We start from the raw sequence: 22,036 nt of genomic DNA, 5'->3' as shown, positions 1-22,036 counted from the left end.
TTGAGTTTTTTTGTGAGATGAAGGAATATTGCTACTTTATTCTATAATATTAAATTCTTTTGGGGACATAAACTATTTTTTATCTCAAGTTTTTGGGAAATAAAATTGTACATTGATGAGTTTTCATTATTTCATTCATGAGTTTTCATTTCCATGCTAGAGTCTTTAAATATATTAACCCATAAATATTAAGGGAAGAATTATTATTAATTTTAGTAAAGTGATTAAAAAATTATTGGAAACTTTTGTGAAAGGGAAGCTTGTAGATATATCATTAGAATGAAAAATGTAACTTTTGGCTGGGAAAGTGTACCTTTATATATATACACCTTGGTGTTTTGAAGCTTAATTCGAACCATAGGCCTAGTTCTGAATTTTGATATATGAAATACTAGGATAATTCATGTCTAACAGAATTCACTGAAAAAAGCTATATTTGTTGAACTCCCTTCCATATGCACTGTAGAAAAAGTGCATTACTTGCATTACTTGCAAGTTGAGCATGTGGATATCAGTACAGGTGACAAACACTCCAGAAAACAACATTAATCACCTGAAATACAGGAGACGTTTGTTTCTGTCCTTCAGCTCCTCGGCCTGGAATGTGCTGCTGTGGAAATCACTCAGACAGAAGTCTTGAACTGATAGGGAGTTTGTGTGAACACAGCTACTGCACTGTGCAAATCTGTTTCAACATCCATCATTTAAATGACAGGCATAAATTTAACTTGTATCCAGCTGCTCTTGTGTTAAATAGTGACCAGATCATAAAGTGATTTTAGAAAGCAGGGCTGCTAATGGATGTGCATTTTTAAAAGCCATCAGCCAGTGTCACACATATGAAGAACTACAGCTAGTTCTTTTTATCCCAAGAGTAACTTCCAAGATTTGTATTCTTTATTTGACTCAGTGTAATTTGCACATCTCCCTAGAGGAGAGGTAATTCTCAAAATAAATTGTTTCTTCTTTGTGGTTAAATACATTAGTGATGTTTGACTAGACATCAAAGCTTGGACAGTGTGTTCTCTAATACTGTGAGCTTGGCAATATTTCTATCAAAATGACATTATAGCTTATTTCATTATTTTAAAAGGAAAAGCAGAAGAAAAATTTTAGCCTTTAAAAAATAAATTTTAAAAGCATTCTGAAATTTACAAAAGGCCATCAGACCTTGCACATGCTCTGTTGACTTCTACTGATCCCTTTTCGACAACACAAAACACCCTTAGGTTACAAAGCATGTAACTATTATATAATTTAAGTTCCCAAGTTTACTATTCTAAAAAGATCCTATATCTGCACTTCTTTTCTGAAATGAAAGCAGCAAACATTTAAGATAACTGAAAGTAATTATAAAGGAAAAGAACATAATTTTCTTGCTAGAAGGTAGGAAGCCCTCTCCATGTTTCTGTGTACTGGCAAAGCTTTACCAACTTGTAAATAGTGTTCTGCCAGTTTTTTGTTTTACCATTTGAGAAGTTGGCTTGGCAATGGAATACAACGGATCATCAATTCAGAGCTCCCCCATCAGCAAGGGAATTCCTTAAAATGCCTAAATACACAGAAAACTTCCTTCACTCTTCACTATACACACTTCAGTAGTTTGTATTTAGGTTCACATTCAGGACTTGTCGGTCTCATTCCCTTCTCTGGCAGCTTCTTCTATGAACTGGAAAAGGCCTTGTCTGTGTCACCATGAAAACCCAAACCAGCTGTTAAACCAGCAGACTATGACCACTGCAAAACTTGTATGAGGAAATTACATCAATTCATATACCAGTTGTGAAAGCAGTAGTTATGCATTTACCAGTGTGATAATCTAATTCTTCAGGCTGAAAAATATGAGTTTTTCTTCATATTAGCATGCACTTTGCTTTTCCTCCAAATATGTGAAAATTATGTGGAGAACAGAACTACCCAGAGATAATGGTTTCTAGACAGCAGAATATAGCTTAAGCAGCATGTTAACTTTTGAATCACAGATTTAATCTATAAAAATGTTGTTCCTTTATTTGATTCTATTTCAGGCACAAAAAGTAGGAATATAGATTTTGAAGTTGTGTATGACAGGTCACAGATGCAGATGGCTTGTAACTAATTTTAGGCTGCATTTTCCATTCAGATGAACAGATTCTAATGTTAGAATTTCCATGAGACATTAGGATGTAGATAGAGTTGTCTTGAGAATCAAGTTATTTATGAAGGTGTTGGTCTGCTTTGGATGGAGAATTGCAGAAACATTCTCTTTTCTCCATACTGGTGCCAACACACTACAAAACAAGATGTTTCAATACCAATGCCACCAATCTCTGTGTCACTGAACACCTGTTTTTACATGGTCTATTTGAAGATTAATTGTCTATTTTGCAAAGAAAGCTTCTTGTTGGGAAAATCCCATTCCAAACGCTGATTTTCCAGATCATTACCCATAATGTAACCACATATACAACACAATGGTTATTGACTAACCACATTTAAATACTGACATTTCCAAGAAAAAGACAAAAAATTGCTATGAGTCATTGTCATGGCTACCGTTGACTGCCTTTAATCCACCCCAGGTAGCACTGATGTACAAATTTTAAGAAAGATGCAGTTTAAGCTAAACATAAACTTCATTAAAAAGTCCAGGACATTTTACCCAAAAAATGCCAGTATCTGGGAGGAAAACCAGGCAAATGATTAATTTGAATTTTTGCATTTTGCAGATGCAGTATATGGATGGGATATCTTGGTTGCAGTATCCTTCAATACTTGGAAAGATTTTTCAGTGCCAGAATTCTGAGAACATGATGGGACTGACCAAGATAATACCTGAAGGTATACCATTCATGCACTTCTTTCCTCAAAAATACCAAACCCAAGGAGCTTCTGCCATTGGAAGAATGGGGTCCCATTCTTTCCTTAATAGATTTTGACGTTTTTAAACTTTACCCATTATGGAATGATTTCTAATTTGTCTTTTTAAAGAAAACAAACAAAACCTCCTACAGCAATTGCTAAAACTTCTTTCATGCACAAACCTTATGTCAGCAACTTCTTCAGAGGTGGCAGTTGCCTTAATATAATGAGACACTTGCTGCATGCTTCTACTCTAAGTGACTTTGAATTGCTGGGATATTGGCAAACCTGTCCAGTAGACACTCAGCTTCTCTTCCTCTGGTTCTGCTTCACTTCACTTATGCTGAGTCTTCTGTTTCCTCTTGTCATTTGAGAATCTCCTATTCAATGAAAGCCTCCTTTTGAGACTAATTAAAAATCAACTAAACTAGTTATTTTCTTTGAAGCAAACACGCTATAAAGAATTGCACTGTCTCATTAGTAATAAAGAGATGTCTGCCTTGCCAGCTGATCTTAGTGTAGTTATAATATTTAACAACTGTGTATATTGAAGATTGCTTTCTTGATATTCTCCAGGCTACTTTTCTTTGCATACACTATTCCATACCCGTAAGTACTGCTCTTGTGGTAAGGTGATGAACACATGCTGAAATGAACTCTTTCTCATTTCTTACATTCATTTAATATAGACTAAAAGAGTAACAACATACAGATTTCATAGTCACATTCTGAGTCTTGATGCCATGATGCTGGGAGCTGTAGATGCACAGTACTTGCAGGTAGGGTGGGTATAGGTTACTGTCTAGATGTGGCACAGAACCATAGATTTCTTTGCCTTGTGTCTAAATGTCTCATTTTACTTTTCATTTTCCAGCTTTTTTTTTGTTTGTTTGTTTGTTTTTGTTTGTTTGTTTTGTTTATTTGTGGGGTGTTTTTATGGGTTTTTTAAATCATGGAGACTTGTATTAATTTGTCTTACACTAACCTGTGACAAAATTGCCATGATTGATGCCACACAAGACTGTGCAAGGAGACTCTGCTTAGCTTTCTTGTATTGTAAACCAACCTACTTAATTTCCATTATCTCTACTCTGAGATTGCAACTCTTTGTAACAGTGAGGCCAGAGGAGTGCCAGTGTGTGTGGAGGGCTTAATGAAACAAGTCCCCATAATCTTTTGTTCATTACAGTCTTTCTAGTTGCACAATTTGCAGTGTATTCCTTTCCCCTGACTATTAGTCTAAAATTACTCACTCCTTTTGACAACATGTCACTCATGTTTGCTTCTTATGATTATAAAACACTTAGGAGCCATTCTGAAAAATAATTTGATCAGTTCTATTTCAGCTTCTGAGATGCTACTGCTGTCTGCCAACTGGTATTTCTTAGCAGTAAGAATATCTACATGAGGGAAAGAGGGGTTTATATCTAGCAAAAAGTAAAATAAGAAGAAAATGTCAGGTTTTGAGGGAGGATAAACTTTTGAAGCCATGTAAAGTCTGTGCTGATTTGCTGGTTTCCTGAATTACTGTTCTGAGTGAACAATGCAGTGGCATATTTTATTCTTTCTAAATTATTCATCATAGTTGTAATGAAAATTCACTGCAAAAAGCTTGAGAGACCCTAAGAAATAATCTTTAGTCAATAACAGTTGGATGATAAACTTGGAGAAATCCTTAAGAAGCACCAAAATGGGCTGCCAGTCCCTGGTTACCAGACAGAACCAAGATCCCCATGCTGCAGTGCTGATCATGCTGGAGCAGCACTGAAAATACAAGAATATTAAATATTACCAGCTAAATATACAGAAACAGAAACAATTATTTATGCCACTGTCCTTATAGACAAGGAAAAAGCTTGTATGCAATTATGTCAGAGTATCTCCAAATTTAGCAAATATATTTAATAATGCTACTATCTGCAGTGTTCTGATTTTTTCACATGAAAGCTTGAGCTAACTTTTCCATAATGGAATTATGTTATCTCTCCTTTCCTCATCAGTTCTTCAAGTTTTTTATGTAAACTTGTGCCTTCTGCCTTTTTATTTGGAAAGTATTTAATTTTGCAAGCTACCTGGGACAATAGTTTTTATATGAGGGGCTGTTTGACACAGTGTGGCTTTTTATGTCAGATGGCATTATTCAGTGTCTGCTTTAATACTGACAGCCTTCTACAGGCAAAGATGTATTTAAGATGGAAAATGTTTTGGACATACTAAACAGAATACTAAAGTTGAGCAAGTTTAACTCATACAGGTAAAAAATATCTATTTCTGCCTATGGTATTTTATGCACCTTGGTATTTGCACTGGAGCTTACATATAAATACCTACACCTGCTTCTTATCTCTAATACAAAAAGAAGTTCATCTGGCATGCTTTAATTTGATGCATTATTACAATTAAAAATCCTGGCAAGTTTATAAATCTGGCAAAGCACCACTCTACAGGTTTGGAAAAGAATGTTTTCCTCTCACCTTTTGGTTTCTAACCAATTAATCAACCTCTCTTCATGTTACAAATGAATACAATCTATGTAAGTGGTACAGGTGACCTTCTTGAGGGCAGAAAGTGCTGCTGTAATAAGTGAACGTTCACCTGGGTTAATGTTGCTGGTACCAGAGCTCTGCAGTGATTACCATAACAGTGAACCTGCACAAATGCTCTCCTAACCACCACACTGCTGTCAGGGGAGTGTGTGGATGTGTTCATCATTCACAGAAAGATTCAGACTGGCTTCACTGATTGACTGTAAGATGCTGTGACTAATGAATTAGTGTACAGAGGTGTTGGTGTTAGGGTGGAAGAGGGAGTGAGATGTGATGGAAATTCAAGAAGTGCACTGATATCATCAGTGTTTTCTGCATTTAACAGGGGAGACTTTCTATCAGCTTCCTTTTCTTCCAACTGGTATCAAACACTGAATATTAACCTTATCTTTCTGGAGTTAGGACCATTGACTGATATGTCTCAAATTAAATGACAGAATGAGGCATTCCTGGCAGCAGTGGCTGATTATTAATGTTGTGGATCTGCACAGGTGTTTGTGGGGATGCTCTCTCTCCCTGTGTTGTGCTACAGGTAGAGGATAAACCTTCCAGTTCTGAAGCTTTTGGTCACTGTGTCCAGCCTTGCATCTTCCTGAGCTCTAGGTCTTTGAATCTTCCTTTCTGTTCAGCCTGAGGACTTGGTGCATATTACATGTCTCTGTACTAATGCTGAACAAATTACAGCAATTTTTGCTGTATCTGCTGGGATTCTAGTTACTGTTTTTGCTTCTTCTCCTTTTGGGTTTTCTTGAAGAGCAGAAGAGAGGGGGTTCCCCCCCAACCAATGAACATGCATTCCTACAGCAATGTAGGGCATAATGAGGTTAGAGTTGGGTCTTGAAATATCTCGCCCTTGGGTTGGGTCTTCCTATCTTGCCCTTGGTCTGGAGACACCATTAATGAATGCTATAATTACACTCTTGCCCTAGAGAGGTGCTGACATTTAGGTTTGTTTGGTTGGGGTTGCACATCAATGAGGCCCTGGAAGCTGAACAGGCCCATCTTGGAGCTGGGGTGGGGTGGGCTTACAGTGACTCTCAGCCAGGACACCCATGACCCCAACACATTCAGTGCATGTCACAGATGTAAAAATGGCCACTGATAGGAACAAAACTTCCCAAGAGCTGGACATGAGGTTTTTTTGCATATACTTCCAAGACTAGCACTAGGACTTTGAAGGAGTACTTATAAATCAAGTGAAATTGCATGTGTGCCAACTGGCACTCATTGATTTTCCAATAGAATGAGGCCAGAAAAAGACAATTTGCTGCAGATATTTGGCTGCACTGTGCTGGGCTGAATGGCAAGTAGGTGGCAGCAGGACATACTGAAAGCAGCATGCCCCAGGTTGCTGGGACTTGGCTGGGTCCCCCTTGTATAAATAAACCTGCTGAGTGCCCAGCGTGGCCACAAGAGAACATGCTTGTCTTAGTGAGCTTCCAAGCATTCATTACTTTATAATGACTCAAATTATAAAAATGATTGCAGAAGTTAACATTTGTAGATTTTCTATGGTGCAGTAGTTAGTAAAAAAGCCCCAGTGTAGCTGAAATTTCAGGGGGTGATCTGTCAGTCTTTCTTGGCAAATACTAGAGTTTAAAAAACAATGCAGAGTGGACTAAAAAAAAGTAGAGGCAAAGAAAGGGAAATTGCATAGGTTTTTTTTTTATCTTGTTCACTATAGCACCTATTGCTAATGTCTTGGACTTTAGTTACATCTACACTAAAGAGTCTGATTACTTCAGTTAGAGATTGCAGCCAAGCAATGCTATTTTGCCAGATGCACAAATGCTCACAGTCCATCCAGTCCGTGTTTTCCACCTCAGTGGCCCAGTCCTTTTGTCTCTGGGTTTGGTTTTAAACATACCATCTCTCTATCCTTTGTTATTCAATTTTACAGTGTCTCTATATGTGTCAGGATTAATATTCATAAACTGCTCTAGGCAAATTAACTATCCACATTGCCAAATTGTCATGTCTGACTTCTTTACCACCATTAAAAAGGAGAATTGAGTACTCGAGATTTGATTCTCCTGAGTTCCTGCTTTGAAGTAACATGATGAACCTATTTACAAGTGGAAACATAAAGTTTTTGACATACACAGGCATATCCATGTAGTCACCTTTTCATTTTGTTATTCCCCTGGTATTACCTTGTCCCTTTGAACCCTGTAAAATGCAGGCTGCTTGACCAAGATAATTGCTCTTGATCAATGCTGTTTTATTAACATGCACAGCAGCACTACAATCCAGTCCTGCTGGGGCCTTGCTGCAGTATGTATGAGAGGTACATACAGAGCAGCAGAGAAGAATTCAGATGCCTGCCAGCTTGCTTTTTTGTTAGGCACATATCAAAACTCTTCAGTTTACCAAGCAAATGTGAAGCCCTCAAGACCCTCAAGGGGTCAAAGAAGACTCTCGCACCAAGATTGTAGAAAGGATTTTTCTCTTCTGCAGATTTTCTCATCTGTGCACATTAGAGAACAGATGTGTTTTCCTCTGCCATTGGCAAAGAAATGCACCCTGTTTAATCGTATTATTATCCTGTGACTCAGCAATAGCTGTGCTATTGTATCTCAGTGTTCTGGTTGACACTGACTGCTTAATCTCCAGCATAAAATTTTAGCAAGGGAAGGTCAGCTCTTCTTAAATGAACAGCTATTTCTTACAAGTGTATCTCTCTTGATGGGGCACAAGAAAGAGGTGGAGCAAGAAAAAAAGTTATTTTAATATCCTTGTGAAGGTCTTTCTTAGCTTATAGATACCTTCCAGAACTTCTCATCACAGACTTTTGACAAGAGCTGCAGTCTGAAAGAATCAGCACAGACTTACGCTTTGTCATTCTTTCGGATAGCATCACTCTGCAGTATTAAATAGTTATATATCAATATACATATATTGTTGGTATGATAAATAAATTTTAAAAAGCACAAATTTGAGATGTAATCAGGGTCACAGTCAGGAGCACCAATAAGCATTTATTCTGCAGTGTTCCAACCGTGGAGAAACTGCACTGGTGTTTGCTGCAGGATCTTGCATGCAGAGCATATTCAAATGAAAGGACTGATTAGTTGAACCAAGATAAGGGTATTAGTCTTACAGTGAATAATGGCAGTGAAACAGTATCCTAACATTATTCTTTCATTTCATTACGACCTTTGGCTCAAAATAACAGTAGATCTTACACACTCAGCTGGAAGCAGCAGGAATTTTAACTGTGCGAGAGAGGTGTTTTTTAAATTAGGGACTGATAAAATATGTAAGTCTGGGATTTGAACCTTTTTAAATTTCATATAAGCTCAATTAAAAGTTTGACAACTATTGAGATCTGAAATTTTGGTCTAGTTCTTTTTTCAGTGGAACTGCCTTACCTGTCTTTTTTGTAATGCTGCACAGTGGAATTTAGTGAAAACTGATCCAGTTATTTTACATGAATATGGATATTCTTGCTTTCTGTTAGTTTAGTATTTCTCCTAGGTTTTCTCTGAAATCAAATGTGTTAAGAGTGTTTTGACCAAGTTTACAACTAAGAAGAGTGTGATACACAGAAATACCTGGAAAAATCAAAACAAGTATAAATTATGATTTAGAAAAAAGACATTACTATGTTCCCCACCCCCAGAAAGTGAACAAACTTATTTTATAGAGAGACCAGCATGAACTGAGTGCCTAGAGAAAGGGAAAGCTTTACATGGTACTTGTAAAGTTCAAGGCTACTTTGAAGACTGAAATTTCTTTGATCCTGTTGGTTTAGCAGGGAAAGCAGTAGCAGCATGCCAGGCTCTGGATAGGCAAAAAGATTTTGTGGATATCAGCAGTACTTTTTAACACAAATTCACTTACTTGCAACTAAAAAAAAAAGCTAAAAGACAATTGAGTTAAAGTTTACATTTATTTTAAAAGTTGGTAAAAATGCAGGCACCTAAGACTTAAGAGCAATTAATGTTAGAGCTATTTCCCTTAATCTAGTTCACTTAATCCTGACTAGCAAGAATTACTGATTGTAGCAAATTGCAGTTTGCCAGCACAGTACTTTCACTTTTGCTGAATCCCTTGTAGGCAGTAGTTCCAGTTTTTACTGCAAGTATTTTAGCCATTTCAGATCAGAACTCACAAAGGATTTCCTAGTTAATTTATATCACCTCCTTAATACTTAATATAAGCTAGTATAAATTAGTTTTCTCCTTATTTTGTGTGACTGCTATTCCAAAATGTCTCTCTTTTCTGACTACTTCAAAGCCTTCTATTAATTTCATAAAGACTGTGTATTAATTTCTTTTTTTTTAGCTTGATGATCTTCTGCTCTGCCTCGGCTTTGAGGATGTGGTTGCACTAGAGACCTCCTGAGGTCTCTTCGAACCTGGTCCTGTGCAATTCAGACCAGGGAAAAGAATATTTTAAACAGTAAATTAAGCTCATCCAAGGAGAAATTTGTGAATTGTCATAGTAGATAATTTGTTCTTGGATATTTTCAAATGAGGACTTGGATTTTATCTAAAACCCCCTCTAGTTTACATAAAAATTACATCAGGAAACTTAAGGCTCTTTTATAATGGAATTAGACTAATTTACTGTAATACTCTTTGTAACTCTATAAATATTTTTCTCATTGAATATTTTTATTCTAGAGTAGCTTTTTAACCTTTGATTCTTGATTTTTCCAAAGGCATTTCCATCTTCATGAATTTTATTATGTGTTAAGGCACATTACTGTCTGCTATTTATTCTGTGTACAATTTGATAGAGATTAGGGAACAACTCACATGGAAAATGCACAGAATTTTGCTGAAGTCAGTTGAATACAAAGAATCCTCATTTGTGTTTTGCTCTTCTGTATTTAAATTTGCTAAAATGAGAAATGAAAATGTGACTAGTGTGGTGTGAAAGTTAAACAAAGGGTGTTTCAAAGCAACCAATTAAGTTAAAGGACTTAATAAATCTGTATGAAAAGCCAGCCTTCAGATTCAATAGGGATTTAAATATGGAATAAAGAACACTTCTTGCTTGGCAAGCAAATTAACTAGATAGAATTATGAAATGAACTAAAATCCTAGGAAAAACTAAAATAAAGGCACAATTCAAACGAAGAAGTTAATGATGCAATAACAAAGATTCATTGAGGAAGATTATAAAGTAAATGTTAGAGAAAAAGTAAGATCTGGGCATACAGATTTTTCTGGCAATGGGATTGCTGTGGGAGTGTGCTTAGTTTTGCCTTTATTTACCAGGTGGATGAGGCTTTCTTTCTATCTTTCTTCTGTTACGGCTGGTGCTAAAATAGTCTAGAAAGCTGTGTGGTATCAAGCAATGAATATTTCAGTGTAATGCCAGTAGTAGTGTAGAATGAGACAGTGGGATAACCTGACAGTGGAATAATTAAGAGAAATTGGGAAAAATTTCAGGGGTCTTAATTGGTACAGGCCCAGCTCATTAATTTCTTTCCACAGACCAAAACTAATCTTACAATGGAGTAATTTGTGTTCCGAATCCATCCTCTATGTTAGCAATACCTAAAAGTCAGATTCATTTTGTGTGGGACTGTCCAAGATCCTCAGTTTTGTAGCTGATGTTTGGTACCCCATGAAGATTATCTGATGCCTCTGTGTAACGTTGCTCACTGGAGAACAGAATGACTACAGTTTAACTGCTGTGAATAACATTTAAGTCAAGGCAGCCTTTAAAGTAAAAGTGAAAATGGATTTATTTTACTCCAGTGAAAAATTTGCTAAAGCAGCTGTGTTTAGAGACTGTGATGCAGGGGAATAAACAAATACTTAGAGCTTTATGAAGGCTTGTAGCTTTTATTTAAGATATTTTCTCAATTCTCTCCCATTACCTGATTGTCAAGTTAAGCTAACTATAAAGATGTTTCACACAGCTCTACTGGGGTTGGATCCGCTTATTTCTAAAGCCCCATTCTTGAGCTTGTTATCTACAAAATAGATACTGACTTGTGATGAAATAGTCTCCTTTGCATTCCTTTTTCTTAGCTGCCTTTCTATTTAATACAAATTCACTCTTAGGTCCCTACTGATTGCAACTGACTCAATGGCACCCTGAATTTATGTCCTGCCTGTTGGGTTCTGTCTGGTACCCTGATGTCACATCTTAGGTTCCTAGCTGCTTAATCAGTAAATAAAACTACTTGCACAATGAAAATACAGATCTTTGCTTGGAAAGGTTGACTTGGATACCATTTGTATCAGATCTGAGAGTATAACAGTTCAGGTACATATGGGATTTAGGAACAGATTGACTTTTAAAACTATTTTATTGTAGCAAGATATAATTGAGCAGAATGCATGCAGATAACTTCAAGATATTCACAGGCTCTAGTCATATTAACAGACTAGTACATTTGAGGATGTCAAAGTATTAATTATATTGTTTTCTGAGTCCAGGGCCCTGGTAAGGAATTAGTATTGCATAATTTTGGTAATTTTCTCACTAAAACAAAGAGCTGGTGCTCTTTAATAGGTGAAATGAGTCAAGAAAAAATGGTGCTTTGTCACACAGTATTATCAAGAATAACTCATCTTCCTAAGTGTGTGGTCATATTTGATTGGAAGTTACAAAGGGAACAAAATGAACCACCAAATGTTTCTATTGTTAATAGTTAATGCATAATGTGGTAATGGTTGTGCAAGAGCTGGCCTATTTGGCTGCATTGACTAAGGAAGGAAAATGCTTTAAATTGGGATGATTCTTCAATACCTTCTCTTCATTGGGAAGCCTGATATTTTAAAGAAATTTAGTTTCATATGACAGAACATTTTCTTTTAATTTCTAAAATGGGAAAGGACTAAGGCAGCCCCCCCCACCTCTTTGGACTAGAAACCTCTACACACAGAATATTAATATACTCTGTCTTCTGCTTTGCACTGCTTCTTTCAGAGCTTGGAGAACTGTATGTTTCACTGGCAAATGAGGCATGGTAAGATTCAGTGAGCAAAAGATTAATGTGATCCAGTGTGGCCCAACGAAACAACCTGATCACAGTTTGAACATAAACAATTACAAAAATTAATAGCATTGTATTACTTGTGTTCCAGTTTTAATAACAAGACAATATTACTTTCTTCTTTCTTCCAGAGAGTTCTTCAAGATAGTTAAAAAGCTATTATTTTGGTAGGAACTACTATTGCAGATGTATTACTGTAACTCTTAAGTATTTCAGAGTTAGCACAGCACGACCAACCAATGTAAATTTTCTCTTTGTCGGTAATCTATAAAGAGATGTTTAGAAACCAGAGCAGAATCCAAAAAAGGCCTCAAAAAAGACTCTGCTGATACACTGCTTTATTTTACAGCATTTATTACATCAGGAGTCATTACCTAGGTCACAAAGCCATTGCTAAATATTAACCTCTTTCATTACCTCTACACACTTACTTGTGCCTTGCTTATGAATGTTTATTACCTCTGACCAGATCCATTTCTTTTCTAGAAATCATGGTGATATCTAGGAGGTTATTAAGTTTGTATGCTTTTATTCAGAAAGACAATTTTCATTAAGACAATATAGCATTTATTGTTATAACACAAAGTAATTTATCTTTAAAGGATGACGTGTGTCACTGTGAGCTTTCTGGCAGCTCTAATGCTACCAGTTGTGAAGAATAAAAATTGCTCTGGTGAAAGAAATTGAAAATTTCAGTGTAGCAAACTTTAATAAAGGTCCTCAGCAGACAGAAAAAAAAAATCAGAGAAGGCTAATTTAAATTAATATAGCAGAAATTTTGGACACATTTAGTAGATTAGTTTTTATAAGTTTTCAGAGGTTTTTTTTCTGCTATATATCAAATTATATTTGCTACTCAGGTAGATAACAGTAAATGTTATAAATGAGACAAAAATTAGAAAAGCTTTAAAAATATTTCTTTCCACCCCCCCACCACCAAGCACCAAATTACTTTGACCTAGTTCTCAAAGCAACTAGGAGAAAATATCATGTCATAGTTAGAAATTTTAATCTATTCATTAAAGTCTACAGGGAATATATTTTAAGGAAAACATAAGTTGAATAATTTATTAGAATTGCTTAACATTTATTTCATTTGGAGCAGGATCTGAGGTCTGCAGGGTGCATGTGGACATTTTTCAGTTACTTTTTTTTTTGTTTTTTTTTTTTTTTTTTACTGAAAGGAAAGCAGGAGAATATGGACTTACATCCTTATTGGTACCTTGTCTTAAAGATGTTTGCAAGGTATAATTATCTCTCAGTTTCATACTCTCCAAGGGTGTCCTCTTATGCTTTCTTTTTACATTATGCCGCACTGGACACTACGAAAGAGTAGGGAACAAAATAACCTTATAATAAATAGGAAATTACTTGTCATGTGTAGTGTCTTGGTTATTCCTTTATCCCTAAAGCAGGAAAGAACTGAAGCCTTCAACTCCTGTTTAAGAAAATTTTTAAACGTTCTAGAATCCTAGGCAGAATCTACCAGAAGATTTCTCAGACAGTTTTCAAAACATTGACACTAATTCTGGAAGTTTTTAGAAAAGAATATTTCTTGTAAGTTCCAGGTGCATCTTTGATACATGGAAACATGTATTTATCAGGCAAATCTTATAATGTGCAATAAATAAGCCACATCAAGTGGTTGCTATGGTTGGAACTATGAGGTTTATCTCTCCCTTTCTTAGAGGGATTTTGCAGCCTCAGACTCTTGCACAGCCTTGTGGGAATATAAAACTTACCAGACTCTGGAATTATGCTAACAGTAATGAAACTGAGAAAGTACCACTGTCATTTTCTTAAAATGTTTTTTCATTTGTGCCATTAAAATAAAAAAGGGAAAAGAGCTTTCAAATGTGAATAAATTCAAAGGTCATATTCCGTCCACTGCCAAAAACTGAGTGCCCTTTTCTGATGTCTCTTGACTTTTAAGTTCTTGATATTTCTTTTGGCAAATTCCACTTTGAATTCAGTTTTTTTTCACAAAGCATACGAAAATTGCACATGTTATGTGGCATAATGAAGCATTATTGTAGTTCTGACTGCTTATTACAGGCGTGAAAGTGAATTTAGCCAAGGCAAGCAGGCAGAAGTCATTATCATCTGATAGCTGTTAAAGGTCACAAATGACAGGGCCATAGGCATTCCTTTCATTAGAATAACACTGCAGTTAAACTAGAAGCTGCTTTATTTTAGTGCTTGAAAGAAGTAGAAAATTCAAGTGTATAATACCTTGAGGATAAGAAACAACCGTCCTTAGCTTGCAACTAAATCATCTTGAACTTCTGAGCTTCTGCAGCAAAATCCAGAATGTTCATCTTCCTTTCCATTTTCCCTCTAAACTTGTTCCTCTCCTACTCCTCTCCTGCAGTCCAAGCCACTGCTAAAATATGCTGTGCTTGATAAACATCATCAGTTAAACCTTGGTGTGCTGTTACAGGACACCTTTTTAAACTGTTGCAAATACTGTTGATGTTTTCATGCCAAATCTTGAAAGCTTATATTATGATTATGTTTTTGTTTTAAAAGTACTCCCAAGGAGCAGTTGACTATTTCATGGAGTGTGGGAAACTGAGATGACCCCTCACAGAGGATACAGAACTGATTTTGATGGGATTTTAATTACACTGCAGCTACTGGCTCTCTGAATCCCCACTGACAATGAAATCAAGTCCTCACTGAATAAGATAAAGCTTCAGCAATTAAAATTTAATGACCACAATCTCTTTCCTTGTCTTTAAATGAAAATTGGCGTAATATTGATAACTTGAATTTTAAGTCTTTGCTCTACACTGTACTACATTACTGCAAGTAGCACAGGTGGCCTGGCCTGCTTCTCCATTGCCCTTTTTTTGGCTTTGCTGAACAAAGGATGTGATGTTGGTTTGTCACCATGTTGGCCCAAAAAACATGCTGGCTTTTTTGGATAAAGAATTCTGTAGCAACTCTGGTTTTGCTTAGTAGATGTTTCTTTTAAGTGCTATGATATAAGTGCATTTCTTTTAAGTGATGTGAGGAAACAGAAAAGAAATTCAGAAGTGGGAAACATATGCACAGTATAATAGACAAGATTCAGATTCCAATCTTTCAACCTCTAGCTTGTGCATATGGAAAAGTCCATGAGGATTTTATTTCTGAGACTCTAGGCTATCATGTGCTAAATTTTCTTTGTGCATTAGAGCATGGGTATGGCAATCTGGAGTGTTATGTTTTATGAAAGAAATGGAATATGAAATGTTTTGAGCTAAAGTATACCGTTGTGCCAGGATGTCCAAATGGTTCCACAGGAATACTGGGCAAGTAGTACTTCAGATTAGCTGAGTTCTGTAGGGTTCAACCAGCATGAGTATTAAGAGGAATTATTTTTCCTTGTCTTCTCATCCTGCAATAACGATTGGACAATTTTGCCAGCAAAGCACAATCTTTGCAGTATAGGCTGAACACAGAGTATTCTGTTCAGTTGTGTCAATCTGACTTTTCTGCCTAGATCTGAACTAAAAAAGGGCTAGATTAATTTCTAACTACATATTTAACCTTTGGTGAAATGAAGATGGAATTGTCAAGTGGGCCATGTAAAGATCTTTACTGAAGGTTAATTGCCTGTGCTATATAACTTCCTGTTTTACTGTACCTTGCATGGCTAACTTAAAATCTGAAAGGACTGATGAACAAGTATAATGGCTTGGAAATCAGAGAGGCTTTTTCAGTTTCTCTTCATGTAGTGAGGACAATTAGGCTGACTTGATCTCCCCTGTGCTTGCTCTTTCCCAGTGGCGTTTGCCCAAGCAGTCACTGAAATCTTGCTGGCATTTGCTCAGTCACATGGAGAACAGGTGCTGTACCCAGAGTAATGTTCCTTCAGATTTTCTCTGGAGATGTTATGGGGTATCTGTAGGTCACTATAATCCACTGAGCACCCAGATGCAAAAATCTCCGGTGGATTCACAAGCAGAGAATGCTTTTAGCCTGCTTACCCAAGGTGCTACTGCATTTGTGTGCAATAGATTTGCCCACAAGGACACACCATCAAAATACAGCTGGACACACGAAAATGATACCTGCAATAGCACATACTGCATTTAATCCTGGTTCTACAGGCTGATAATCTGAGGATATTCCTGATCCTACTCAGTGGATACGTTGACTACAGTGGAGTTCCCACACCTGCACACAACAGGGTCTCCTTGGTAGCTGGTCCCTGCCCAGCTGCTGGGCACCTGCTCTTCAGTCCACACTTCCCCATCAAGTGGCACTCAGAGCTCTTGTGCTACTTCAACTCTTCCTTCTGGTTCTAGTCTGATGTCTTTGTGCTCAGACAACTTTGATGCTTATAAATCCATTAGATGCCAAGATCATATGAATATATAAGCTTTGGCAGGCTGTCACCTGGATGAGATGTGATTAGTTTCATTGCTTTGCTCTGGCTCTCATGGAATTTGACCTTGAGTTTGTAGGTGGTTTGGGATAATATTTTCTGAATCTATGTCTGAAAACAGATGATATGAAGCTTAAGGTGAATTCAACTCAAATTGTATATTAGTTTATGTAACCAGTTTCCCAAACACTTAAGATTCCTAGCATTCTAGTTCATCCCAAAATGACAGCTTTGATGGGGTTTATTCTATGTTTTGTTGCCCAGAATATGCAATATGGTGGGAGAAAATTCTGCTTGTTTTAATTTCTCAGATTTGGATTTACCAAACAATTAACTTCTGTTTAAGCACAAACTTTGCATCCAGGTTTTGATGACTGACAGAAAGGGATACTTGAAGACAAAGCCCTGTATTAAGGGATCTCATATCATTATGAGTAAAAGATTGACATAACTGGGACTGTTAGTAGCATAGCTAGATTTGCACCAAACTGTAGGTGTAGAAGAAAGAATTACAGGTGACTTTGCCCCTGATAAGCCACAGCTGTACTAATTACCAAAGAAGCAAAACAGCCTTGTCCTTAATGGGTCACAGCTGTGACTAATAAAGTATAATAAAAGGGGTGGGCTGGCTCATTAGTGGGAACCTTGAAGGGGAGGAGCTGGAGGAAGAGGACCTCGAGGAGGTAGAGCCCTGAGGAAGAAGGAAACAAGAGAGTTGCTGGTACAGAAGGTGTGCTGTGAGGTGAGGCTGGAGCTGATGGAGTTGGAGGCTGCAGTCACAGTCGAGCCAGGTAAGAGCCTGTGGTCAGCGGCAGCAAGGAAATACTTGTGGTCACATTCCAGCAGGAATAGCCAGCAGTCTGTCAGGAAAGCCAACAGTAGGAGCTTGCTGTAGTCAGTGTCAGGATGGCTGAGCCATAAAGAATAAACCAGGACTCTTTTATGTTGTTAAGTGAGTCTGTGTCTTGGCTCGTTTCTACCCCTAATGAGAGGTCTGCTGCAAAACTGAACTTAAAATGGTGGCATGGGTCAGGCAGAAAAAAAACATTTGCAGTTGCAGGGAGGTTAGAATCACAACTTCTGAGATAAAAAAATATAAGGGTGCTAGTGGAATACTTCCCCTGAGTTGTGAATGTGAGAAAGAAGGGAGTGAGGTGACGTTCTTGCTCTTGCCTTGTTTAACTGAGGAACACATAAGAATTAAACCCCCTTCATCTGTGGAACAAAAAACTGTTTAGGCAGTCATATATGCCTCTGGAAAAATCTTCATAAATCATTATTCCTAAATGTACAAGCATAGTAGCTACCTGTAAAAAGTTTTCTTTCACTGGGAGAATCATATTAAAAACAAGTGTTGAGAGACAGGTCCTCCAGTCTGTTTGCTTTCCTTTCAGCAAACTTGACCTTTTTATCCCCAGATTTACCTCATATAAAATGCTAGTGGTTTATTTTACATGTGCTGTCTTTAGCTCTCTTCAAACTCAACCCCATTAGTAGAACAGTATGAATTGCACAGAAGGACCATTTACTGGAACTAGAAGCATGACTGTGGCCATGGATAAACTCATGGTTTTAAACATCACTTTTGCTGTATTGAAGGTCTTTCTGTAGATTGGTGAAAGTCTCCTGAAACAACTTTAGAAAGATCATTCACAGACACATTTTCCTTTGGCTCTGCTGTAGTCTTCAGGCAGAGCTTCTAGCCAAGAACCTTTGCCCCCTACTGCTGCTGTGATGGCACTTTTGAAAGCTCAGTTCAAGCCTTTAGTGTCCCTGGGTCCACTGAAGTTAATTATGGGGAACTACTGTGTGGGGAAAAAAAGTCTCCTTCCTTGTTTCAGCATAACATTTATTGGTCTCCTGGGATAAGGGAAGATCATGATGGCATATTCAGGTCACTTTCTTGACACAGCAGCTGTAAGCTTAACTTTTAAAAGTTTGGCTTCAGCTATGAGTGTTTATTGGCAATTGACAGTAGCTAAAAAATATGATTAAGTTCTCACCCTCTGCCAGCTTGTCTTCCTTAATTTATGCTTACTGAGATAAGTTGACAGCAGTTCAAATTCAAAAAAAATTGCTGTCTTGGAATATCGTACACAGTTCACTTAAAGTGGCCTAATTCTGAAAGACTTTGTAATAATTTTTTGTTCAATGCTAATATCCTTTCTTCTGTCTCAAACTGTTTTGCAGAGCTCTGTTTTTGTTGAAAGATGTTACAACTATGTGTATATTTGGATCTAGTTCTTTAATATCTACAATATTATCACATTCTGCTATTGAAAATTTAAATTTCCTAATTAAAAAAAGACCAAAACAAAAACAACAACAAAAAATTAATTCAAACCCCAGACCTATTTAGTTATGTTAAATCCATTTTACACTGCTCTGGTGTTAGGTGGTAAATTGAACAAACTCAGCTTAAGCAAGTGTAAGACACTTTGTGGCACAATGTGCTACATTTTTTGTTCCAAATAAGTGTTGCATCTTTTTTCTTGATGAGAAACAATTTTTTTTAATGTCGCAGCAAATATGTTGCAGGTCCCACATCCCTGACACTTGGTTAAATTCTTTTTACAATAGATAAAGTATTTGTAATGTTTTCTCCATTTACTAAGACAAGACAGTGAGAATGAGAAGAGCAAATACAAATAACAAATGCAGCTCTGATCAATAGAGCCCACACTTACAAATAGAAATGCACTAATTTCTGCAGGACAGCCTTGAGTCATACAGCAGATGTTGGTTGTGTACTGTCAATGAGCAAATAGCAGAAAGTTCTTTTAAAAACAAGTATGTTTTGTACAGTACATAAATAGTACAGTATGTGAATGAGAGACCTGGGCAGAGAGAATTAAGAAGAAACATTTCTTATTGAATTTGTTTGATATATTGTTTCCTGTTACCTTGAAGGCTTCATTGTCTTGCTTTTGTTAGAGAGTCTGAGGGCAAGGAGAGAGAGGAAACCAATTATTAAAAGGGAGTTCGAGGTGGAAGAAGTGTGAGCCTTGATGTTTTGAAAAGGGCAATTAGAATAATGAAGGGACATTGCATGGAAAAACCAGTAGTTCAAGCCTCCAGTGAAGGTCCAGGTTTGTGTCTCATCTATTTCAGATCAGCTGCCCATACCGTGCTAGGGTAGCACTCTTTGTCAGAGGCTGGAAAGGATTTTAGGTAGAGGTTTTCATAGGGAGGCTATAGGTGGAGGTAGGAATTGGGAACAAACATTAAGTTTTCAAAATCAAACAGGGTTTTTATAAAGATGGCTGCCTTGAAGTCATGGGAAACAAACTTTAGGCACAGTGTGTAAGAAGTTTCTTTCTAAAGGGTTGAATTCACATTTAATCCTGTAGCATTAATGCATCCCATTAAATATTAAGCAATTTGCAGATTCTGGTAAGATTGGTGTGTTAATCCTCCAACTCAGACTAAGAGGAAACAACCAGGCTATTCAGGATGCCAATGTGAAAATATGATGATAAATGAAGGTCATGGATTAACCTAAAATGGTTTTACAACAGGAGCTTGCTTTGAACTGTACAGCACCAAAGCTTTAGCTTTAAGCAGCAGGTGTGGACAGAACTGCAGTCCACTGGTACTTGCTGTTTTGCCTGAACTTTGTCTTCTGATTGTAGACATTTTTCATTCCTTATGTAATAAATCCATGTTTTACTGCAGTGAACAGGCCTTATTTCCTAGACTGGTGTTTCTCTTTTTTCTTCTTTCTCTTCAAGCTCCCAAAGGATCCATCTTAGATTCAGTTAGACTCAAAAGAAATGTGATCTTTGAAAAAGCACAAGCTCACCTTCCTGCAGTCTGAGCAGCACCTCCATTCAATTCATAAGCTCTATGGTGACAGTTCTTTGGTGACACTTCTTATCTGTGTGTTCTGCTACTTAGCTGCCAAGGGATTTGCATCATTTAAAAGAAAAACAATATGAGTCTCAAAGCTTCTTTAAGACTATTGTGTCTTATCAATTATGTTCAGTAACTGTGTTCTAATTCTAAAGGCAGTTCTCTGACTTGTCTGTAATTCACTGTTTTCCCTTATTAATAGTTTTAGTTATCAATTCATTCCTCTGAAAACTGTTTAGTCATAAAATATTCATAATTATAACGTTGGTGCTATGATTAAAGTCATGTTAATACCTCTATTAATAAAACCTTCAATTGCAAGTGGTAAAGTTTATATTTAGCTAGACTTTGTCATAATAAGATACAGACACAAAAACTGTTTTGCACAATGAAAAATATATTAAAAGATGCTGCCAAGTCTTTTTTTGATTTAACTGTATCCTATAACCACTGCAGAGCAGAGAGTAGAATTAAAAACGTTTTTCTTATTAAAAAATATTGTTTCTCTTTGAAAAGAGTTTCAGAGGCTTAATTTGGAATTGATTCTTATCTTGGAAAGTCTTTGTTTTGACCCTGAGAGTAGCAAGTTTCCTGCAATTCTGGACTCTATAGATAATTGCTTTATCAAATGTCATGGTTGTATCTCCAGAAGCTGTTTCTGGGTTGGGTTACACCAACACATACTCTCATATTTCTGTAACATGTCATTACTGTGGTCCTGACTATTCCTTACCCTTCAGGTCTGGGATACCACACTTTGTGTGAACAAGGAATAGCTGCATTGTGTGGTCAGGAAGAATCTTAGCAAGTTTTTTTTTTTTAATTTTCTGTTTAAAACTGTTTTCCTTTGAAGGGCTTCTGAATAATTTCCTTTATTTCTTACCAGTCTGTGTTATTAAGTCAAATAATGGCTTGACAGACTTTAGTACCATTTCTTTATTTACTTCTGAAAACCCTATTTGTTGTTCTGCTTCTTTATCAGTGGCTACTCTGGCAGTGGTTTGAAATGTTTGCATATAGAATGATTCATCCTGTGATGCCTACTCAGTCTCACACAGGTCTCTGTGATGTGAGTCCTTCTACACATTAGACAGAGCTGCAAAATCTTAAAAGTAAGTTAAATTAAATCTGGATAATGCTGTGGTTTTATTTGGTGTTGAAACAAACCTGAATACAATGAAGTAGTTGGCTGCATGCAGATCCCTGGGCATGTGCGTGGACCCTTTCTTATTCTGCTTGTACAGACACAGTATGTAAGGTCAATTTGAGGAAGTTAAATTCTCATTGTATATCATGAATACCTAAACACATAAGCAGGAGTCATATATGAGATGTTCTCCAAAAAATATACTTTTTTACTTTTATACTTTTGCCTCCATGGAGCGGAGTCTGTGACTGCTTTCTGTCCCTCTCGAGGGTTTCACGCTGTTACTGTTATGACTGTGCTTTGATTTGGAAAAT

General features: G+C 36.8%; 1 long non-coding RNA gene across 2 annotated transcripts in view; it reads left to right on the top strand.

Moving 5' to 3' along the window:
- LOC140685031 (uncharacterized) overlaps window positions 1-3,267 on the top strand; it is a 117,870-nt gene extending 114,603 nt beyond the window's left edge. For both annotated transcript variants that reach the window (XR_012058189.1, XR_012058188.1), the window contains one exon: window positions 2,709-3,267. This is a non-coding gene — a long non-coding RNA (uncharacterized lncRNA). The remainder of the gene's footprint in view (window positions 1-2,708) is intronic.
- The last annotated feature ends 18,769 nt before the right edge of the window (window positions 3,268-22,036 follow it).

The sequence above is a fragment of the Taeniopygia guttata genome, chromosome 13 (assembly GCF_048771995.1).
Source record: "Taeniopygia guttata chromosome 13, bTaeGut7.mat, whole genome shotgun sequence".
Taxonomy (NCBI): Eukaryota; Metazoa; Chordata; class Aves; order Passeriformes; family Estrildidae; genus Taeniopygia; species Taeniopygia guttata.
Note: the sequence above shows the minus strand (reverse complement) of the source record. Positions and strands in the feature narration are given on the sequence as shown.